This window comes from Seriola aureovittata, chromosome 4, assembly GCF_021018895.1.
Source record: "Seriola aureovittata isolate HTS-2021-v1 ecotype China chromosome 4, ASM2101889v1, whole genome shotgun sequence".
Classification (NCBI taxonomy): domain Eukaryota; kingdom Metazoa; phylum Chordata; class Actinopteri; order Carangiformes; family Carangidae; genus Seriola; species Seriola aureovittata.
This window is the reverse complement of record NC_079367.1, coordinates 380,725-400,619: the sequence shown is the minus strand read 5'-3', so window position 1 is coordinate 400,619 and position 19,895 is coordinate 380,725. Positions and strand designations below refer to the sequence as shown.

The following is a 19,895-nucleotide window of genomic DNA, read 5'->3' as shown; positions in this document are numbered from 1 at the left end:
GAGAAGCCGGTGTCACACCCCAGTCTCTCAACTTGTCCATTATCGCCCCGTCCTCAACATATGTCGGCAAATTAATAAAAGAAACCACCATCTCTCCGCTCCCCAACTCCTTCACTGCTATTATGTTATTCCTGATCTTCAGTCCATCCATGATCTTTATTTTCCCGTTTTCATCTTTCATCGTGAGTTCGTAGCTTTTTTCCGTCTTTAACCTACATCCAATTACTTCGCCACACTCTCTTTTCACTTTCGTCAGCAGCTCCATCATCGTTATTTTGTCCTCACCTTCAATTTCCACCACCACAGTAAGTCTTTTTTCAAAGATTCTTTCCAATTTACGATCCACCATTATTCCTCTCTCTTGCCTTTTCTCCCGTTCAATCCCGTCTCTCACATACTCGTCCATTTGTATGTTTCGCCGCTGAGCGCTCCCCCCAAACAGCGGCTGCTGTCGGGGGAACACGTCTAAATCAAAATACAACAAAAAACAACCGTCTTTCAGGCGAGTGCAAAAAACAATATTTTAGTCCAAAACAATGAGGGTGCTTTCACTTCAGCTTCCCGCAACAATTACTTTCAGCACCACCATCTCCTGCAACTCCAAAGTGGGCGTGTTCAGAGTGGTATGGCCGTAAGCGAGAGGGAGCGCGACAAATACCCTCTTTAAACATGACGATCATGTCCTTCATGCACGAAGCTACGTGTTTATGTCTAGCGCAGGAGCCTTTCCTTTTCAGCGTTTGCTTGTTGCTTTGGCTCTCAACATGTCAACTTTGTAACATTTTAATACAAAAGTGTCTTTACATTGTGATCTGTGCTGTCCCGTCCCCAAAAGTGCAGCCAGGTGCAGAGTAACAGGTTGTTGAAGCAGGAGCAGCAGCGTCCTCTGCTGATTGCAAAGAGATGCCAAAAAGCTTACAGCACCTGGTATTCCCAGGCGGTCTCCCATCCAAGTACTAACCAGGCCCGACCCTGCTTGGCTTCCGAGATCGGACGAGATCGGGCGTGTTCAGAGTGGTATGGCCGTAAGCGAGAGGGAGCGCGACAAATACCCTCTTTAAACATGACGATCATGTCCTTCATGCACGAAGCTACGTGTTTATGTCTAGCGCAGGAGCCTTTCCTTTTCAGCGTTTGCTTGTTGCTTTGGCTCTCAACATGTCAACTTTGTAACATTTTAATACAAAAGTGTCTTTACATTGTGATCTGTGCTGTCCCGTCCCCAAAAGTGCAGCCAGGTGCAGAGTAACAGGTTGTTGAAGCAGGAGCAGCAGCGTCCTCTGCTGATTGCAAAGAGATGCCAAAAAGCTTACAGCACCTGGTATTCCCAGGCGGTCTCCCATCCAAGTACTAACCAGGCCCGACCCTGCTTGGCTTCCGAGATCGGACGAGATCGGGCGTGTTCAGAGTGGTATGGCCGTAAGCGAGAGGAGCGCGACAAATACCCTCTTTAAACATGACGATCATGTCCTTCATGCACGAAGCTACGTGTTTATGTCTAGCGCAGGAGCCTTTCCTTTTCAGCGTTTGCTTGTTGCTTTGGCTCTCAACATGTCAACTTTGTAACATTTTAATACAAAAGTGTCTTTACATTGTGATCTGTGCTGTCCCGTCCCCAAAAGTGCAGCCAGGTGCAGAGTAACAGGTTGTTGAAGCAGGAGCAGCAGCGTCCTCTGCTGATTGCAAAGAGATGCGAAAAAGCTTACAGCACCTGGTATTCCCAGGCGGTCTCCCATCCAAGTACTAACCAGGCCCGACCCTGCTTGGCTTCCGAGATCGGACGAGATCGGGCGTGTTCAGAGTGGTATGGCCGTAAGCGAGAGGGAGCGCGACAAATACCCTCTTTAAACATGACGATCATGTCCTTCATGCACGAAGCTACGTGTTTATGTCTAGCGCAGGAGCCTTTCCTTTTCAGCGTTTGCTTGTTGCTTTGGCTCTCAACATGTCAACTTTGTAACATTTTAATACAAAAGTGTCTTTACATTGTGATCTGTGCTGTCCCGTCCCCAAAAGTGCAGCCAGGTGCAGAGTAACAGGTTGTTGAAGCAGGAGCAGCAGCGTCCTCTGCTGATTGCAAAGAGATGCCAAAAAGCTTACAGCACCTGGTATTCCCAGGCGGTCTCCCATCCAAGTACTAACCAGGCCCGACCCTGCTTGGCTTCCGAGATCGGACGAGATCGGCGCGTTCAGAGTGGTATGGCCGTAAGCGAGAGGAGCGCGACAAATACCCTCTTTAAACATGACGATCATGTCCTTCATGCACGAAGCTACGTGTTTATGTCTAGCGCAGGAGCCTTTCCTTTTCAGCGTTTGCTTGTTGCTTTGGCTCTCAACATGTCAACTTTGTAACATTTTAATACAAAAGTGTCTTTACATTGTGATCTGTGCTGTCCCGTCCCCAAAAGTGCAGCCAGGTGCAGAGTAACAGGTTGTTGAAGCAGGAGCAGCAGCGTCCTCTGCTGATTGCAAAGAGATGCCAAAAAGCTTACAGCACCTGGTATTCCCAGGCGGTCTCCCATCCAAGTACTAACCAGGCCCGACCCTGCTTGGCTTCCGAGATCGGGCGTGTTCAGAGTGGTATGGCCGTAAGCGAGAGGGAGCGCGACAAATACCCTCTTTAAACATGACGATCATGTCCTTCATGCACGAAGCTACGTGTTTATGTCTAGCGCAGGAGCCTTTCCTTTTCAGCGTTTGCTTGTTGCTTTGGCTCTCAACATGTCAACTTTGTAACATTTTAATACAAAAGTGTCTTTACATTGTGATCTGTGCTGTCCCGTCCCCAAAAGTGCAGCCAGGTGCAGAGTAACAGGTTGTTGAAGCAGGAGCAGCAGCGTCCTCTGCTGATTGCAAAGAGATGCGAAAAAGCTTACAGCACCTGGTATTCCCAGGCGGTCTCCCATCCAAGTACTAACCAGGCCCGACCCTGCTTGGCTTCCGAGATCGGACGAGATCGGGCGTGTTCAGAGTGGTATGGCCGTAAGCGAGAGGGAGCGCGACAAATACCCTCTTTAAACATGACGATCATGTCCTTCATGCACGAAGCTACGTGTTTATGTCTAGCGCAGGAGCCTTTCCTTTTCAGCGTTTGCTTGTTGCTTTGGCTCTCAACATGTCAACTTTGTAACATTTTAATACAAAAGTGTCTTTACATTGTGATCTGTGCTGTCCCGTCCCCAAAAGTGCAGCCAGGTGCAGAGTAACAGGTTGTTGAAGCAGGAGCAGCAGCGTCCTCTGCTGATTGCAAAGAGATGCCAAAAAGCTTACAGCACCTGGTATTCCCAGGCGGTCTCCCATCCAAGTACTAACCAGCCCGACCCTGCTTGGCTTCCGAGATCGGACGAGATCGGGCGTGTTCAGAGTGGTATGGCCGTAAGCGAGAGGGAGCGCGACAAATACCCTCTTTAAACATGACGATCATGTCCTTCATGCACGAAGCTACGTGTTTATGTCTAGCGCAGGAGCCTTTCCTTTTCAGCGTTTGCTTGTTGCTTTGGCTCTCAACATGTCAACTTTGTAACATTTTAATACAAAAGTGTCTTTACATTGTGATCTGTGCTGTCCCGTCCCCAAAAGTGCAGCCAGGTGCAGAGTAACAGGTTGTTGAAGCAGGAGCAGCAGCGTCCTCTGCTGATTGCAAAGAGATGCCAAAAAGCTTACAGCACCTGGTATTCCCAGGCGGTCTCCCATCCAAGTACTAACCAGGCCCGACCCTGCTTGGCTTCCGAGATCGGACGAGATCGGGCGTGTTCAGAGTGGTATGGCCGTAAGCGAGAGGGAGCGCGACAAATACCCTCTTTAAACATGACGATCATGTCCTTCATGCACGAAGCTACGTGTTTATGTCTAGCGCAGGAGCCTTTCCTTTTCAGCGTTTGCTTGTTGCTTTGGCTCTCAACATGTCAACTTTGTAACATTTTAATACAAAAGTGTCTTTACATTGTGATCTGTGCTGTCCCGTCCCCAAAAGTGCAGCCAGGTGCAGAGTAACAGGTTGTTGAAGCAGGAGCAGCAGCGTCCTCTGCTGATTGCAAAGAGATGCCAAAAAGCTTACAGCACCTGGTATTCCCAGGCGGTCTCCCATCCAAGTACTAACCAGGCCCGACCCTGCTTGGCTTCCGAGATCGGGCGTGTTCAGAGTGGTATGGCCGTAAGCGAGAGGGAGCGCGACAAATACCCTCTTTAAACATGACGATCATGTCCTTCATGCACGAAGCTACGTGTTTATGTCTAGCGCAGGAGCCTTTCCTTTTCAGCGTTTGCTTGTTGCTTTGGCTCTCAACATGTCAACTTTGTAACATTTTAATACAAAAGTGTCTTTACATTGTGATCTGTGCTGTCCCGTCCCCAAAAGTGCAGCCAGGTGCAGAGTAACAGGTTGTTGAAGCAGGAGCAGCAGCGTCCTCTGCTGATTGCAAAGAGATGCGAAAAAGCTTACAGCACCTGGTATTCCCAGGCGGTCTCCCATCCAAGTACTAACCAGGCCCGACCCTGCTTGGCTTCCGAGATCGGACGAGATCGGGCGTGTTCAGAGTGGTATGGCCGTAAGCGAGAGGGAGCGCGACAAATACCCTCTTTAAACATGACGATCATGTCCTTCATGCACGAAGCTACGTGTTTATGTCTAGCGCAGGAGCCTTTCCTTTTCAGCGTTTGCTTGTTGCTTTGGCTCTCAACATGTCAACTTTGTAACATTTTAATACAAAAGTGTCTTTACATTGTGATCTGTGCTGTCCCGTCCCCAAAAGTGCAGCCAGGTGCAGAGTAACAGGTTGTTGAAGCAGGAGCAGCAGCGTCCTCTGCTGATTGCAAAGAGATGCCAAAAAGCTTACAGCACCTGGTATTCCCAGGCGGTCTCCCATCCAAGTACTAACCAGGCCCGACCCTGCTTGGCTTCCGAGATCGGACGAGATCGGGCGTGTTCAGAGTGGTATGGCCGTAAGCGAGAGGGAGCGCGACAAATACCCTCTTTAAACATGACGATCATGTCCTTCATGCACGAAGCTACGTGTTTATGTCTAGCGCAGGAGCCTTTCCTTTTCAGCGTTTGCTTGTTGCTTTGGCTCTCAACATGTCAACTTTGTAACATTTTAATACAAAAGTGTCTTTACATTGTGATCTGTGCTGTCCCGTCCCCAAAAGTGCAGCCAGGTGCAGAGTAACAGGTTGTTGAAGCAGGAGCAGCAGCGTCCTCTGCTGATTGCAAAGAGATGCCAAAAAGCTTACAGCACCTGGTATTCCCAGGCGGTCTCCCATCCAAGTACTAACCAGGCCCGACCCTGCTTGGCTTCCGAGATCGGACGAGATCGGGCGTGTTCAGAGTGGTATGGCCGTAAGCGAGAGGGAGCGCGACAAATACCCTCTTTAAACATGACGATCATGTCCTTCATGCACGAAGCTACGTGTTTATGTCTAGCGCAGGAGCCTTTCCTTTTCAGCGTTTGCTTGTTGCTTTGGCTCTCAACATGTCAACTTTGTAACATTTTAATACAAAAGTGTCTTTACATTGTGATCTGTGCTGTCCCGTCCCCAAAAGTGCAGCCAGGTGCAGAGTAACAGGTTGTTGAAGCAGGAGCAGCAGCGTCCTCTGCTGATTGCAAAGAGATGCCAAAAAGCTTACAGCACCTGGTATTCCCAGGCGGTCTCCCATCCAAGTACTAACCAGGCCCGACCCTGCTTGGCTTCCGAGATCGGACGAGATCGGGCGTGTTTTTTTTTTTTTTATATTTTATTATCAAAAATATAGCACGATTCTTATTTTACATACATTTAAAGGGCAGACAAACATTAATAAACAAATTGACAAAACAAAAGACACACAGCCACAATAACACTGAGTGCAAAAAAAAAAAAAAAAAAAAAAAAAAAAAAAAAAAAGTTATTGTTCTGTCTAATAAATCAAATATAATAAACCAACATAAAACAACCAGCGCGAAGCTATGATTCTACCTATTTAACAAAATAAACCAACATAAAACAACCAGCGCAAAGCTATGATTCTGCTTAGTAAACAAAATAAAACAAACATAAAACAACCAGCACGAAGCTATGGTTCTGCTTAGTAAACAAAATAAACCAACATAAAACAACCAGCGCGAAGCTATGATTCTGCTTTATCTATATGAAACAAACATAAAACAACCAGCGCGAAGCTATGATTCTGCTTAGTAAACACAAAATACACAAAGTACACACACATAAGACAAACAGTTCTGCTTACAAAAAAAACCTTATATGTTAATAGTGATTGTATTGTTTTCTGTGAATCTGATCAAGCTGTTATGTCTGCTGAAATGTTTATCGAATATGACTGGGTCTGCTGTAAATACTGTTTTGAGATGTGTTGAAACTGTGTTTTTGAAGAAGTGTATGATATTTATGGTTTTCTTGTCGTAGAGTGCAATGTTCCTTCTTATCCATATGGCTTTCCTGGCTATTGTGAGGATTGTGTTTATGAGTGTTATGTTTTGTTTTGCATGTTTTTTTGTGAGCCCAAATGTCCAGTTCCATTTCCAGTCTACATTCCTGTGTGGTGTGTAATTACAGTGTGTTTTCAGTATTGTTTTGACTAAGTTTTGTAAAGGTATGGTGTGTGTACATGAAAAAAGTAAGTGATCTAAATCTTCTGGTTGGTTATTACAAACTGCACATGTCCGTGAATACTTATCTTTGTTGATCTGGTGTAGTCTGATTCCGGTGTATATTCTTCTGTGCCTTATGTTGTAGTCCATGCTTATTGTCTTGCTGTCCATTAGTGGTGTGTCCAAAAAAGTCCATATTGAAGAGATGTCCATGTCCGGGTATGATGTTTTCCAGTGTTTTTCTGCTGTGGGGGGCCTTTGAATATGTTGGATGAGCAACCGGTACCAGGTCCTTGTTTTTATTTCCTTTAAGTCATTTTCCTTGTCCTTTATTTTGTGCTGGAACTGGGGAAGGGCGGCTCCGTTTCCCCTCTCTTTTTGTTTTAAAAGGTCACGCCATGTAGGATCAAGGGCCTGTTCAAATTTCCCCTTTAGTTTTCTTACATTTTCTTTTCTATAATTAACCTTCTTTGTTTTCAGTTTCTCACACACTAAATTGACATTAAAAAACCCGCTCCCATCCACTACATCACCCACCCTGGTCAACCCAGCGGCTCTCATAGGGCCGCTGATTAGAACCCTTCCCCCACACATGAAAAAAGGACAGTCAAGGAGAGGTAACTGCAGCACATGCTCTTTATTACTGCACTTAGGCCAGAGGTGGGGCAGAATTTTGTCCCATGCCTCAAGTACCTCCTGGTAGAAGCCAGGTAGGCGGCTCCTGGCCATCCCGGGGAGGAGGGCGCACAGGTTGTACGCGTCTCTCTCCCCGTAATCGGCCAGGTAGCTCGCCATCCAGTCCTCCCAGGGGTACTGCCGTTCCAAGTCAAGAAAATTCTTAATAATTTTGACCCTGAGTGCGTCTTTTTTTGCACTGATGTCAATTAGTCCTAGACCCCCCTCCCTTTTATTAGAAATTAGCACACTGTGAGCAATCGAATTTCCCTTTCCTCTCCATAGGAAGGAGGAGATTGCTGCTTTCAGTGAATTTAGGGCCCATTGCGGCAGCTCACAGGTTCCCAAAATGTGATTGATTTTTGACAGTATCAGAGCATTAACTACAATTACCTTTCCTTTCAATGTCAAACCCCTACTCTTCCATAAATTTAAAATATTCTGTATTTTCCCTAAAACTTCCCTCCACCCTCTGTCCCTATCCTCACCCTCGTGCCCCCCTATATACACTCCCAGTATCTTCCTGCACCCATTGTTCACACAAAAACCCCATTTATTTACAATGTTTTGATCCTGTCCTAATGTTCCTAACTCTGATTTGTGAATGTTGATTTTGGCTCCTGATGCTGCACTGTATGTTTTGAAGTGATCTAAAATTCTGTCTATACATTCCCCTGATTTAACTGTGATGGTTATGTCGTCTGCATACTGGGTTATTTTAACTGTTCTGTTTGCTGGTGTGTTTATTCCTAAAATATGTTTGTCTTGTAGTATTGCTTGTGCTAGTGGTTCTGTTACTATACTGTAAAGCAGGGCTGACAGAGGGCAGCCCTGCCTTACTGATCTTCCTATCCTAAAGCTATCTGTTAAAAACCCATTACATTTAATTACACTCCGAGCATCTGTATACAATAATTTCACCCATTCAATAAACCCGTCACCATAACCCATTTTCCCTAATACCTTGAACAGAAAATTGTGCTCCACCCTGTCAAAAGCTTTTTCTAAGTCTATTGTGAGCAAATGGCCCCCCTGTACCTTCATCCCTCTTACTGTGTCTCTGATTGTGTGTAATGAGTCCTGTATATCTCGGTTTGGGATGCTATATGCTTGATTTGTGCTAATTACTTGATCTAATGTTTGTTTCAGTCTATTTGCCAGTGTTTTTGTCAAAATTTTGTAATCTGTGTTTAGAAGGCTTATGGGTCTGTAGTTGCTTATGTTGTTCCTGTCTCCTTTGTTCTTATATATTAAAGTTATAATACCTTTTGTGAATGATTCTGGTGTCCGTTTATTGTCCTGAATTGCTTGATAGAGGTCCAGCAACAGGGGGGCCATCTGCTCACTGAAAGCCATGTAGAAGTCGGCCGTTAGGCCGTCACTTCCTGGACTTTTGTTTTTGTTTAGATTTTTGATTGCGTTTTCTATTTCTTTTATCGTTAATTTGCTATCACACCACATTTTATCTTCCTTGTTTATCTTCCTGTCTATGTAAGAGATTATTTCTTCAGTTTTCCTTATATCGCTGCCTTCTTTTTTGAACAGGTTTTTGTAGTATTCTGTTATGATTTCGAGTATTTTTATCTTGTCTTTTTGGATGTTATTGTCTTTATCTTTCAGTTCTTCAATTATGGTTTTCTTCTGTTTTTGTTTTTCTAGCCCCAAAAAAAACGCTGTACATTTTTCCCCCTCTACTAAATTTTGAAACCTGCATCTAATTGCTGCCCCTTTGCATTTTTTTCTTTCTATATTATTTAATTGATTTTTATATAATTCATACTTCCCACAGTCTCTATTTCCTTGGTTATCTAGTAATATCAGTTCATCTTCTAGTTTCTTCCTGATGTTTTGTTCTTCCTGTTTTTCTTTCCATCTTTCCTCTTTACTAAAATTAATACTTAATCTTTTGATTCTTTCTTTTACAGTATCCCATTTTTCTATATAATTATTATCTATTTGCATTTCTGTTCTTGCATAATTCAGTAGTTTTTTTATTTTTTTTATATATACTGGGTTTGATAGGAGACTGGAGTTAAGACACCAGGAGCCTCCTCCCCTGATCTCTCCCCCTGTCCCCAGCTGACACACCACTGTGGCGTGGTCGCTCCAAGAATTGAAAGAATAAGATACTCTTTTAATTTGCTTAATTGTATCAGTTGCAGCCAGGCATAGGTCAATTCTTGATTGTTTTAGCTTCCCTTTTACTACCTGCCTCCTGGAAAATTCTCTTTTAAATTTGTTTTCTATTCTCCATATATCTAATAAATTATAATTGTGCATTAATTCATATAATGTGAATCTACTCATATCATTTTTATATACATTATTAACTGAGATATCGGCTTTTGATAACACAGTATTAAAATCTCCTATTATTATTGTTCTATTATTTATCCATCTACCTAATTTGTTAAACATTTCTTTCCTCTCCTTTTCACAGTTACTGGCATATATATTAATTATTCTAAAGGTACTATTATTTACTATCATATCTATAATTAATATTCTACCTTCATTATCCTTATATATTAGTTTACTATTTTCTATCATATTAGTATTTATTATAGTAGCTATTCCACATGATTTATTAGTGCCATTATTATAATATATTTCCCCTTTATATATCTTTGTTGCTGCTTTTAAGCTGTCCTCATCCCATCTTGTCTCCTGGAGACATAGGACATCGCAGGCTGGATTACTTAATATATTTTTCATCCTGCCACAAGTGCGGAGACCATTGATGTTCAGGGAGTGCAGCAGCAACATTGTAACAAAAAAATGTTTTTTAAACACCTAGTTTATTCATCGTTCTTTTTTCTTTCTTCCTTTTCTTAGTTCTAGCGGCTATAGTAGAGGTGTGCTGCTTCCTGATGCTCTGGATGGTGGCGACGTCCATCTCAGAGTCACCGTCTGATTCCCCCTGCTGAGTCGGGGAGGTCGAGGCCGGCGCTCTGGGGGGTGCGGCTGCCGCCTGCTGCAGATCGCTCAGAGTCTCCCCCACGTCCATCGATTCCAGGGCAATGGACGGCTCCGGCCCCTCTGCGAGCCCGTTTCCGCCCTTGCCCTTTCCTCTCTCTCGGGGACCAGAGTTTACACTCAGCCCGTCTCTGCTCTCGACCAGCTTTGTGGCCAGGCTCTGTGCGGCTTTTGCGAGGCTTGTAGCCCTCCGCTGGGGGAGACCCTCTCTGTCAGCCGCTTCCACGGTGCCGCTGCCCCCCTCACCGGCCTCTTCTCCTTCCTCCTCCTCCTCACTCATGTCCTCCGCCTCTGTTGACGGTGCCTCCGATCCGGACCCCGCCACAACATCAGACTCACTGTAATTACAGCTACATTCCTCCATCAGGTTGCAGCACACCTCACATTTTTTAATCTTTTTTTGTTGGCTGCTGCACTCCCTCGCATAATGTCCCTGGACTCCGCACTTGTGACAGGAGAACTCCGGACAATCTCTCAGGATGTGCCCCGGCTGGAGGCACATCCTGCAAACTTTTGCTTGTCTGTCATGTATCACACGGAAGTATTCAGGTCCCATTACTGTTTCAAACCGCGCTGAATACGGTAACGATTGCACCTTGTCATTAAATTTAACTTTTAAAAACCTCGTCCCGTCCGCTACTTGTGTGCCCGGCCACATCCTCCTTCTAATAGCGGATGCAGCCGATACACCCCATCCCTCAAGCTTTTGCATGATTTCATCGTCTGTGATATACGCAGGTAAGTTTAGAAAGGAAACCATTAACTCATCGTTACAAAGGTTTTTAACTAAAATGCTTGTGTTACCTATTTTGAAACCGTCTAGGAGCCGCTCCTTCCCCTTGGCATGAGACATAGTTATCTCATACGTCCTGGCACCGGTCGCTCTGCAGGCAATAAGCCCCCCACACAGAGCTCGGATGGCTCTCATGAGTTCCAGCACCGGGACCTCGTCTTGTCCGGTCACTTCCAGGCTCGCTGTTAATTCTCGATCGTATATATTCCCAACTGCGTGCTTTGTTGTTTCTTGTCTCTGCTGTCTCTCACCGCCTGCTCTAGTCTCTCTCTCCTCTCCGCCGCCGCTCTCGGAGCTCCATGGAGTCGCGGCCTGGTCCGATCTCCATCTCCGCTCTCCCTCACGGCTCCTCCGGTCTCGCTCCTCCGTCCTCTGCCCGTTGTAGCTGTCAGTGCTGCTCGCCGCTCTCTCTCCTCTCTCTCTCCTCTCGCCGGCGCCGTCATCGTTGAATCAGCTGTTCCCGTGCTCTCTTCGCTACTTTTTTTTTTCAAACTCTTTCTTCTAACTCTCTGTTCTTTTGTTTCAACTACTTCCCACTCATTCACTTCTTTCTCCGCTACATCTTGACTTGTTTTATGTCCGTAATCCATTTCCGTCATCAATGAGCCATTTCCCGCTTCCGTCACCATTAAATCCGTCAGAGAAAACATGAAAAAAAAACTCAAATAAGCCTCCCCCGAACAGTAAAACTGCCGGGGGGAATGTCCACACAAATAAACAAACAAAGGATGCACGGAAAAGTAAGATGTAATGAAAAAAGAAAGAAGAATGAACTAAGGGAAGTAGAAAAAAAACAGAGGTCCGCGATCCTCTCTCCTCTCTCTCACACAGGTATTGCCGACTCACGTTTGACTCACGCATGCGTGTTCAGAGTGGTATGGCCGTAAGCGAGAGGAGCGCGACAAATACCCTCTTTAAACATGACGATCATGTCCTTCATGCACGAAGCTACGTGTTTATGTCTAGCGCAGGAGCCTTTCCTTTTCAGCGTTTGCTTGTTGCTTTGGCTCTCAACATGTCAACTTTGTAACATTTTAATACAAAAGTGTCTTTACATTGTGATCTGTGCTGTCCCGTCCCCAAAAGTGCAGCCAGGTGCAGAGTAACAGGTTGTTGAAGCAGGAGCAGCAGCGTCCTCTGCTGATTGCAAAGAGATGCGAAAAAGCTTACAGCACCTGGTATTCCCAGGCGGTCTCCCATCCAAGTACTAACCAGGCCCGACCCTGCTTGGCTTCCGAGATCGGGCGTGTTCAGAGTGGTATGGCCGTAAGCGAGAGGGAGCGCGACAAATACCCTCTTTAAACATGACGATCATGTCCTTCATGCACGAAGCTACGTGTTTATGTCTAGCGCAGGAGCCTTTCCTTTTCAGCGTTTGCTTGTTGCTTTGGCTCTCAACATGTCAACTTTGTAACATTTTAATACAAAAGTGTCTTTACATTGTGATCTGTGCTGTCCCGTCCCCAAAAGTGCAGCCAGGTGCAGAGTAACAGGTTGTTGAAGCAGGAGCAGCAGCGTCCTCTGCTGATTGCAAAGAGATGCCAAAAAGCTTACAGCACCTGGTATTCCCAGGCGGTCTCCCATCCAAGTACTAACCAGGCCCGACCCTGCTTGGCTTCCGAGATCGGACGAGATCGGGCGTGTTCAGAGTGGTATGGCCGTAAGCGAGAGGGAGCGCGACAAATACCCTCTTTAAACATGACGATCATGTCCTTCATGCACGAAGCTACGTGTTTATGTCTAGCGCAGGAGCCTTTCCTTTTCAGCGTTTGCTTGTTGCTTTGGCTCTCAACATGTCAACTTTGTAACATTTTAATACAAAAGTGTCTTTACATTGTGATCTGTGCTGTCCCGTCCCGTCCCCAAAAGTGCAGCCAGGTGCAGAGTAACAGGTTGTTGAAGCAGGAGCAGCAGCGTCCTCTGCTGATTGCAAAGAGATGCCAAAAAGCTTACAGCACCTGGTATTCCCAGGCGGTCTCCCATCCAAGTACTAACCAGGCCCGACCCTGCTTGGCTTCCGAGATCGGACGAGATCGGGCGTGTTCAGAGTGGTATGGCCGTAAGCGAGAGGGAGCGCGACAAATACCCTCTTTAAACATGACGATCATGTCCTTCATGCACGAAGCTACGTGTTTATGTCTAGCGCAGGAGCCTTTCCTTTTCAGCGTTTGCTTGTTGCTTTGGCTCTCAACATGTCAACTTTGTAACATTTTAATACAAAAGTGTCTTTACATTGTGATCTGTGCTGTCCCGTCCCCAAAAGTGCAGCCAGGTGCAGAGTAACAGGTTGTTGAAGCAGGAGCAGCAGCGTCCTCTGCTGATTGCAAAGAGATGCCAAAAAGCTTACAGCACCTGGTATTCCCAGGCGGTCTCCCATCCAAGTACTAACCAGGCCCGACCCTGCTTGGCTTCCGAGATCGGACGAGATCGGCGTGTTCAGAGTGGTATGGCCGTAAGCGAGAGGGAGCGCGACAAATACCCTCTTTAAACATGACGATCATGTCCTTCATGCACGAAGCTACGTGTTTATGTCTAGCGCAGGAGCCTTTCCTTTTCAGCGTTTGCTTGTTGCTTTGGCTCTCAACATGTCAACTTTGTAACATTTTAATACAAAAGTGTCTTTACATTGTGATCTGTGCTGTCCCGTCCCGTCCCCAAAAGTGCAGCCAGGTGCAGAGTAACAGGTTGTTGAAGCAGGAGCAGCAGCGTCCTCTGCTGATTGCAAAGAGATGCCAAAAAGCTTACAGCACCTGGTATTCCCAGGCGGTCTCCCATCCAAGTACTAACCAGGCCCGACCCTGCTTGGCTTCCGAGATCGACGAGATCGGGCGTGTTCAGAGTGGTATGGCCGTAAGCGAGAGGGAGCGCGACAAATACCCTCTTTAAACATGACGATCATGTCCTTCATGCACGAAGCTACGTGTTTATGTCTAGCGCAGGAGCCTTTCCTTTTCAGCGTTTGCTTGTTGCTTTGGCTCTCAACATGTCAACTTTGTAACATTTTAATACAAAAGTGTCTTTACATTGTGATCTGTGCTGTCCCGTCCCGTCCCCAAAAGTGCAGCCAGGTGCAGAGTAACAGGTTGTTGAAGCAGGAGCAGCAGCGTCCTCTGCTGATTGCAAAGAGATGCGAAAAAGCTTACAGCACCTGGTATTCCCAGGCGGTCTCCCATCCAAGTACTAACCAGGCCCGACCCTGCTTGGCTTCCGAGATCGGACGAGATCGGCGTGTTCAGAGTGGTATGGCCGTAAGCGAGAGGGAGCGCGACAAATACCCTCTTTAAACATGACGATCATGTCCTTCATGCACGAAGCTACGTGTTTATGTCTAGCGCAGGAGCCTTTCCTTTTCAGCGTTTGCTTGTTGCTTTGGCTCTCAACATGTCAACTTTGTAACATTTTAATACAAAAGTGTCTTTACATTGTGATCTGTGCTGTCCCGTCCCCAAAAGTGCAGCCAGGTGCAGAGTAACAGGTTGTTGAAGCAGGAGCAGCAGCGTCCTCTGCTGATTGCAAAGAGATGCCAAAAAGCTTACAGCACCTGGTATTCCCAGGCGGTCTCCCATCCAAGTACTAACCAGGCCCGACCCTGCTTGGCTTCCGAGATCGGACGAGATCGGGCGTGTTCAGAGTGGTATGGCCGTAAGCGAGAGGGAGCGCGACAAATACCCTCTTTAAACATGACGATCATGTCCTTCATGCACGAAGCTACGTGTTTATGTCTAGCGCAGGAGCCTTTCCTTTTCAGCGTTTGCTTGTTGCTTTGGCTCTCAACATGTCAACTTTGTAACATTTTAATACAAAAGTGTCTTTACATTGTGATCTGTGCTGTCCCGTCCCCAAAAGTGCAGCCAGGTGCAGAGTAACAGGTTGTTGAAGCAGGAGCAGCAGCGTCCTCTGCTGATTGCAAAGAGATGCGAAAAAGCTTACAGCACCTGGTATTCCCAGGCGGTCTCCCATCCAAGTACTAACCAGGCCCGACCCTGCTTGGCTTCCGAGATCGGACGAGATCGGGCGTGTTCAGAGTGGTATGGCCGTAAGCGAGAGGGAGCGCGACAAATACCCTCTTTAAACATGACGATCATGTCCTTCATGCACGAAGCTACGTGTTTATGTCTAGCGCAGGAGCCTTTCCTTTTCAGCGTTTGCTTGTTGCTTTGGCTCTCAACATGTCAACTTTGTAACATTTTAATACAAAAGTGTCTTTACATTGTGATCTGTGCTGTCCCGTCCCCAAAAGTGCAGCCAGGTGCAGAGTAACAGGTTGTTGAAGCAGGAGCAGCAGCGTCCTCTGCTGATTGCAAAGAGATGCCAAAAAGCTTACAGCACCTGGTATTCCCAGGCGGTCTCCCATCCAAGTACTAACCAGGCCCGACCCTGCTTGGCTTCCGAGATCGGACGAGATCGGGCGTGTTCAGAGTGGTATGGCCGTAAGCGAGAGGGAGCGCGACAAATACCCTCTTTAAACATGACGATCATGTCCTTCATGCACGAAGCTACGTGTTTATGTCTAGCGCAGGAGCCTTTCCTTTTCAGCGTTTGCTTGTTGCTTTGGCTCTCAACATGTCAACTTTGTAACATTTTAATACAAAAGTGTCTTTACATTGTGATCTGTGCTGTCCCGTCCCCAAAAGTGCAGCCAGGTGCAGAGTAACAGGTTGTTGAAGCAGGAGCAGCAGCGTCCTCTGCTGATTGCAAAGAGATGCCAAAAAGCTTACAGCACCTGGTATTCCCAGGCGGTCTCCCATCCAAGTACTAACCAGGCCCGACCCTGCTTGGCTTCCGAGATCGGACGAGATCGGGCGTGTTCAGAGTGGTATGGCCGTAAGCGAGAGGGAGCGCGACAAATACCCTCTTTAAACATGACGATCATGTCCTTCATGCACGAAGCTACGTGTTTATGTCTAGCGCAGGAGCCTTTCCTTTTCAGCGTTTGCTTGTTGCTTTGGCTCTCAACATGTCAACTTTGTAACATTTTAATACAAAAGTGTCTTTACATTGTGATCTGTGCTGTCCCGTCCCCAAAAGTGCAGCCAGGTGCAGAGTAACAGGTTGTTGAAGCAGGAGCAGCAGCGTCCTCTGCTGATTGCAAAGAGATGCAAAAAGCTTACAGCACCTGGTATTCCCAGGCGGTCTCCCATCCAAGTACTAACCAGGCCCGACCCTGCTTGGCTTCCGAGATCGGACGAGATCGGGCGTGTTCAGAGTGGTATGGCCGTAAGCGAGAGGGAGCGCGACAAATACCCTCTTTAAACATGACGATCATGTCCTTCATGCACGAAGCTACGTGTTTATGTCTAGCGCAGGAGCCTTTCCTTTTCAGCGTTTGCTTGTTGCTTTGGCTCTCAACATGTCAACTTTGTAACATTTTAATACAAAAGTGTCTTTACATTGTGATCTGTGCTGTCCCGTCCCCAAAAGTGCAGCCAGGTGCAGAGTAACAGGTTGTTGAAGCAGGAGCAGCAGCGTCCTCTGCTGATTGCAAAGAGATGCCAAAAAGCTTACAGCACCTGGTATTCCCAGGCGGTCTCCCATCCAAGTACTAACCAGGCCCGACCCTGCTTGGCTTCCGAGATCGGACGAGATCGGGCGTGTTCAGAGTGGTATGGCCGTAAGCGAGAGGGAGCGCGACAAATACCCTCTTTAAACATGACGATCATGTCCTTCATGCACGAAGCTACGTGTTTATGTCTAGCGCAGGAGCCTTTCCTTTTCAGCGTTTGCTTGTTGCTTTGGCTCTCAACATGTCAACTTTGTAACATTTTAATACAAAAGTGTCTTTACATTGTGATCTGTGCTGTCCCGTCCCCAAAAGTGCAGCCAGGTGCAGAGTAACAGGTTGTTGAAGCAGGAGCAGCAGCGTCCTCTGCTGATTGCAAAGAGATGCCAAAAAGCTTACAGCACCTGGTATTCCCAGGCGGTCTCCCATCCAAGTACTAACCAGGCCCGACCCTGCTTGGCTTCCGAGATCGGACGAGATCGGGCGTGTTCAGAGTGGTATGGCCGTAAGCGAGAGGGAGCGCGACAAATACCCTCTTTAAACATGACGATCATGTCCTTCATGCACGAAGCTACGTGTTTATGTCTAGCGCAGGAGCCTTTCCTTTTCAGCGTTTGCTTGTTGCTTTGGCTCTCAACATGTCAACTTTGTAACATTTTAATACAAAAGTGTCTTTACATTGTGATCTGTGCTGTCCCGTCCCCAAAAGTGCAGCCAGGTGCAGAGTAACAGGTTGTTGAAGCAGGAGCAGCAGCGTCCTCTGCTGATTGCAAAGAGATGCCAAAAAGCTTACAGCACCTGGTATTCCCAGGCGGTCTCCCATCCAAGTACTAACCAGGCCCGACCCTGCTTGGCTTCCGAGATCGGACGAGATCGGGCGTGTTCAGAGTGGTATGGCCGTAAGCGAGAGGGAGCGCGACAAATACCCTCTTTAAACATGACGATCATGTCCTTCATGCACGAAGCTACGTGTTTATGTCTAGCGCAGGAGCCTTTCCTTTTCAGCGTTTGCTTGTTGCTTTGGCTCTCAACATGTCAACTTTGTAACATTTTAATACAAAAGTGTCTTTACATTGTGATCTGTGCTGTCCCGTCCCCAAAAGTGCAGCCAGGTGCAGAGTAACAGGTTGTTGAAGCAGGAGCAGCAGCGTCCTCTGCTGATTGCAAAGAGATGCCAAAAAGCTTACAGCACCTGGTATTCCCAGGCGGTCTCCCATCCAAGTACTAACCAGGCCCGACCCTGCTTGGCTTCCGAGATCGGACGAGATCGGGCGTGTTCAGAGTGGTATGGCCGTAAGCGAGAGGGAGCGCGACAAATACCCTCTTTAAACATGACGATCATGTCCTTCATGCACGAAGCTACGTGTTTATGTCTAGCGCAGGAGCCTTTCCTTTTCAGCGTTTGCTTGTTGCTTTGGCTCTCAACATGTCAACTTTGTAACATTTTAATACAAAAGTGTCTTTACATTGTGATCTGTGCTGTCCCGTCCCCAAAAGTGCAGCCAGGTGCAGAGTAACAGGTTGTTGAAGCAGGAGCAGCAGCGTCCTCTGCTGATTGCAAAGAGATGCCAAAAAGCTTACAGCACCTGGTATTCCCAGGCGGTCTCCCATCCAAGTACTAACCAGGCCCGACCCTGCTTGGCTTCCGAGATCGGACGAGATCGGGCGTGTTCAGAGTGGTATGGCCGTAAGCGAGAGGGAGCGCGACAAATACCCTCTTTAAACATGACGATCATGTCCTTCATGCACGAAGCTACGTGTTTATGTCTAGCGCAGGAGCCTTTCCTTTTCAGCGTTTGCTTGTTGCTTTGGCTCTCAACATGTCAACTTTGTAACATTTTAATACAAAAGTGTCTTTACATTGTGATCTGTGCTGTCCCGTCCCCAAAAGTGCAGCCAGGTGCAGAGTAACAGGTTGTTGAAGCAGGAGCAGCAGCGTCCTCTGCTGATTGCAAAGAGATGCCAAAAAGCTTACAGCACCTGGTATTCCCAGGCGGTCTCCCATCCAAGTACTAACCAGGCCCGACCCTGCTTGGCTTCCGAGATCGGACGAGATCGGGCGTGTTCAGAGTGGTATGGCCGTAAGCGAGAGGGAGCGCGACAAATACCCTCTTTAAACATGACGATCATGTCCTTCATGCACGAAGCTACGTGTTTATGTCTAGCGCAGGAGCCTTTCCTTTTCAGCGTTTGCTTGTTGCTTTGGCTCTCAACATGTCAACTTTGTAACATTTTAATACAAAAGTGTCTTTACATTGTGATCTGTGCTGTCCCGTCCCCAAAAGTGCAGCCAGGTGCAGAGTAACAGGTTGTTGAAGCAGGAGCAGCAGCGTCCTCTGCTGATTGCAAAGAGATGCCAAAAAGCTTACAGCACCTGGTATTCCCAGGCGGTCTCCCATCCAAGTACTAACCAGGCCCGACCCTGCTTGGCTTCCGAGATCGGACGAGATCGGGCGTGTTCAGAGTGGTATGGCCGTAAGCGAGAGGGAGCGCGACAAATACCCTCTTTAAACATGACGATCATGTCCTTCATGCACGAAGCTACGTGTTTATGTCTAGCGCAGGAGCCTTTCCTTTTCAGCGTTTGCTTGTTGCTTTGGCTCTCAACATGTCAACTTTGTAACATTTTAATACAAAAGTGTCTTTACATTGTGATCTGTGCTGTCCCGTCCCCAAAAGTGCAGCCAGGTGCAGAGTAACAGGTTGTTGAAGCAGGAGCAGCAGCGTCCTCTGCTGATTGCAAAGAGATGCCAAAAAGCTTACAGCACCTGGTATTCCCAGGCGGTCTCCCATCCAAGTACTAACCAGGCCCGACCCTGCTTGGCTTCCGAGATCGGACGAGATCGGGCGTGTTCAGAGTGGTATGGCCGTAAGCGAGAGGGAGCGCGACAAATACCCTCTTTAAACATGACGATCATGTCCTTCATGCACGAAGCTACGTGTTTATGTCTAGCGCAGGAGCCTTTCCTTTTCAGCGTTTGCTTGTTGCTTTGGCTCTCAACATGTCAACTTTGTAACATTTTAATACAAAAGTGTCTTTACATTGTGATCTGTGCTGTCCGTCCCCAAAAGTGCAGCCAGGTGCAGAGTAACAGGTTGTTGAAGCAGGAGCAGCAGCGTCCTCTGCTGATTGCAAAGAGATGCCAAAAAGCTTACAGCACCTGGTATTCCCAGGCGGTCTCCCATCCAAGTACTAACCAGGCCCGACCCTGCTTGGCTTCCGAGATCGGACGAGATCGGGCGTGTTCAGAGTGGTATGGCCGTAAGCGAGAGGGAGCGCGACAAATACCCTCTTTAAACATGACGATCATGTCCTTCATGCACGAAGCTACGTGTTTATGTCTAGCGCAGGAGCCTTTCCTTTTCA

At 47.0% G+C, this 19,895-nt stretch overlaps 29 non-coding genes and 3 pseudogenes across 29 annotated transcripts; all 32 read right to left on the bottom strand.

Moving 5' to 3' along the window:
- Positions 1-912: 912 nt before the first annotated feature.
- LOC130168494 (5S ribosomal RNA) lies at positions 913-1,031 on the bottom strand. The gene has a single exon (XR_008827515.1). It is a non-coding gene; the product is annotated as a 5S ribosomal RNA (ribosomal RNA).
- A 275-nt stretch (positions 1,032-1,306) lies between these two features.
- LOC130168493 (5S ribosomal RNA) lies at positions 1,307-1,425 on the bottom strand. The gene has a single exon (XR_008827514.1). It is a non-coding gene; the product is annotated as a 5S ribosomal RNA (ribosomal RNA).
- Positions 1,426-1,699: 274 nt separating this feature from the next.
- LOC130168492 (5S ribosomal RNA) lies at positions 1,700-1,818 on the bottom strand. Its single transcript, XR_008827513.1, has one exon. It is a non-coding gene; the product is annotated as a 5S ribosomal RNA (ribosomal RNA).
- A 275-nt stretch (positions 1,819-2,093) lies between these two features.
- LOC130168583 (5S ribosomal RNA) lies at positions 2,094-2,211 on the bottom strand. The gene has a single exon (XR_008827600.1). It is a non-coding gene; the product is annotated as a 5S ribosomal RNA (ribosomal RNA).
- A 274-nt stretch (positions 2,212-2,485) lies between these two features.
- Positions 2,486-2,594, bottom strand: LOC130168667 (5S ribosomal RNA; annotated as a pseudogene).
- Positions 2,595-2,869: 275 nt separating this feature from the next.
- Positions 2,870-2,988, bottom strand: LOC130168490 (5S ribosomal RNA). Its single transcript, XR_008827511.1, has one exon. It is a non-coding gene; the product is annotated as a 5S ribosomal RNA (ribosomal RNA).
- Positions 2,989-3,263: 275 nt separating this feature from the next.
- On the bottom strand, positions 3,264-3,381 carry LOC130168608 (5S ribosomal RNA). Its single transcript, XR_008827625.1, has one exon. It is a non-coding gene; the product is annotated as a 5S ribosomal RNA (ribosomal RNA).
- A 275-nt stretch (positions 3,382-3,656) lies between these two features.
- On the bottom strand, positions 3,657-3,775 carry LOC130168489 (5S ribosomal RNA). The gene has a single exon (XR_008827510.1). It is a non-coding gene; the product is annotated as a 5S ribosomal RNA (ribosomal RNA).
- A 275-nt stretch (positions 3,776-4,050) lies between these two features.
- LOC130168664 (5S ribosomal RNA) lies at positions 4,051-4,159 on the bottom strand (annotated as a pseudogene).
- Positions 4,160-4,434: 275 nt separating this feature from the next.
- On the bottom strand, positions 4,435-4,553 carry LOC130168488 (5S ribosomal RNA). Its single transcript, XR_008827509.1, has one exon. It is a non-coding gene; the product is annotated as a 5S ribosomal RNA (ribosomal RNA).
- A 275-nt stretch (positions 4,554-4,828) lies between these two features.
- On the bottom strand, positions 4,829-4,947 carry LOC130168487 (5S ribosomal RNA). The gene has a single exon (XR_008827508.1). It is a non-coding gene; the product is annotated as a 5S ribosomal RNA (ribosomal RNA).
- A 275-nt stretch (positions 4,948-5,222) lies between these two features.
- LOC130168486 (5S ribosomal RNA) lies at positions 5,223-5,341 on the bottom strand. Its single transcript, XR_008827507.1, has one exon. It is a non-coding gene; the product is annotated as a 5S ribosomal RNA (ribosomal RNA).
- A 6,850-nt stretch (positions 5,342-12,191) lies between these two features.
- On the bottom strand, positions 12,192-12,300 carry LOC130168663 (5S ribosomal RNA; annotated as a pseudogene).
- Positions 12,301-12,575: 275 nt separating this feature from the next.
- On the bottom strand, positions 12,576-12,694 carry LOC130168485 (5S ribosomal RNA). The gene has a single exon (XR_008827506.1). It is a non-coding gene; the product is annotated as a 5S ribosomal RNA (ribosomal RNA).
- Positions 12,695-12,974: 280 nt separating this feature from the next.
- LOC130168484 (5S ribosomal RNA) lies at positions 12,975-13,093 on the bottom strand. Its single transcript, XR_008827505.1, has one exon. It is a non-coding gene; the product is annotated as a 5S ribosomal RNA (ribosomal RNA).
- A 275-nt stretch (positions 13,094-13,368) lies between these two features.
- Positions 13,369-13,486, bottom strand: LOC130168600 (5S ribosomal RNA). The gene has a single exon (XR_008827617.1). It is a non-coding gene; the product is annotated as a 5S ribosomal RNA (ribosomal RNA).
- Positions 13,487-13,766: 280 nt separating this feature from the next.
- On the bottom strand, positions 13,767-13,884 carry LOC130168588 (5S ribosomal RNA). Its single transcript, XR_008827605.1, has one exon. It is a non-coding gene; the product is annotated as a 5S ribosomal RNA (ribosomal RNA).
- Positions 13,885-14,164: 280 nt separating this feature from the next.
- On the bottom strand, positions 14,165-14,282 carry LOC130168599 (5S ribosomal RNA). The gene has a single exon (XR_008827616.1). It is a non-coding gene; the product is annotated as a 5S ribosomal RNA (ribosomal RNA).
- Positions 14,283-14,557: 275 nt separating this feature from the next.
- Positions 14,558-14,676, bottom strand: LOC130168483 (5S ribosomal RNA). Its single transcript, XR_008827504.1, has one exon. It is a non-coding gene; the product is annotated as a 5S ribosomal RNA (ribosomal RNA).
- A 275-nt stretch (positions 14,677-14,951) lies between these two features.
- On the bottom strand, positions 14,952-15,070 carry LOC130168482 (5S ribosomal RNA). The gene has a single exon (XR_008827503.1). It is a non-coding gene; the product is annotated as a 5S ribosomal RNA (ribosomal RNA).
- A 275-nt stretch (positions 15,071-15,345) lies between these two features.
- On the bottom strand, positions 15,346-15,464 carry LOC130168481 (5S ribosomal RNA). The gene has a single exon (XR_008827502.1). It is a non-coding gene; the product is annotated as a 5S ribosomal RNA (ribosomal RNA).
- Positions 15,465-15,739: 275 nt separating this feature from the next.
- LOC130168479 (5S ribosomal RNA) lies at positions 15,740-15,858 on the bottom strand. The gene has a single exon (XR_008827500.1). It is a non-coding gene; the product is annotated as a 5S ribosomal RNA (ribosomal RNA).
- Positions 15,859-16,132: 274 nt separating this feature from the next.
- On the bottom strand, positions 16,133-16,251 carry LOC130168478 (5S ribosomal RNA). Its single transcript, XR_008827499.1, has one exon. It is a non-coding gene; the product is annotated as a 5S ribosomal RNA (ribosomal RNA).
- A 275-nt stretch (positions 16,252-16,526) lies between these two features.
- Positions 16,527-16,645, bottom strand: LOC130168476 (5S ribosomal RNA). The gene has a single exon (XR_008827498.1). It is a non-coding gene; the product is annotated as a 5S ribosomal RNA (ribosomal RNA).
- A 275-nt stretch (positions 16,646-16,920) lies between these two features.
- LOC130168475 (5S ribosomal RNA) lies at positions 16,921-17,039 on the bottom strand. The gene has a single exon (XR_008827497.1). It is a non-coding gene; the product is annotated as a 5S ribosomal RNA (ribosomal RNA).
- A 275-nt stretch (positions 17,040-17,314) lies between these two features.
- Positions 17,315-17,433, bottom strand: LOC130168474 (5S ribosomal RNA). Its single transcript, XR_008827496.1, has one exon. It is a non-coding gene; the product is annotated as a 5S ribosomal RNA (ribosomal RNA).
- A 275-nt stretch (positions 17,434-17,708) lies between these two features.
- LOC130168473 (5S ribosomal RNA) lies at positions 17,709-17,827 on the bottom strand. Its single transcript, XR_008827495.1, has one exon. It is a non-coding gene; the product is annotated as a 5S ribosomal RNA (ribosomal RNA).
- A 275-nt stretch (positions 17,828-18,102) lies between these two features.
- On the bottom strand, positions 18,103-18,221 carry LOC130168472 (5S ribosomal RNA). Its single transcript, XR_008827494.1, has one exon. It is a non-coding gene; the product is annotated as a 5S ribosomal RNA (ribosomal RNA).
- A 275-nt stretch (positions 18,222-18,496) lies between these two features.
- Positions 18,497-18,615, bottom strand: LOC130168471 (5S ribosomal RNA). The gene has a single exon (XR_008827493.1). It is a non-coding gene; the product is annotated as a 5S ribosomal RNA (ribosomal RNA).
- Positions 18,616-18,890: 275 nt separating this feature from the next.
- Positions 18,891-19,009, bottom strand: LOC130168470 (5S ribosomal RNA). Its single transcript, XR_008827492.1, has one exon. It is a non-coding gene; the product is annotated as a 5S ribosomal RNA (ribosomal RNA).
- A 275-nt stretch (positions 19,010-19,284) lies between these two features.
- LOC130168469 (5S ribosomal RNA) lies at positions 19,285-19,403 on the bottom strand. The gene has a single exon (XR_008827491.1). It is a non-coding gene; the product is annotated as a 5S ribosomal RNA (ribosomal RNA).
- A 274-nt stretch (positions 19,404-19,677) lies between these two features.
- On the bottom strand, positions 19,678-19,796 carry LOC130168467 (5S ribosomal RNA). The gene has a single exon (XR_008827489.1). It is a non-coding gene; the product is annotated as a 5S ribosomal RNA (ribosomal RNA).
- Between the last annotated feature and the right edge of the window lie 99 nt (positions 19,797-19,895).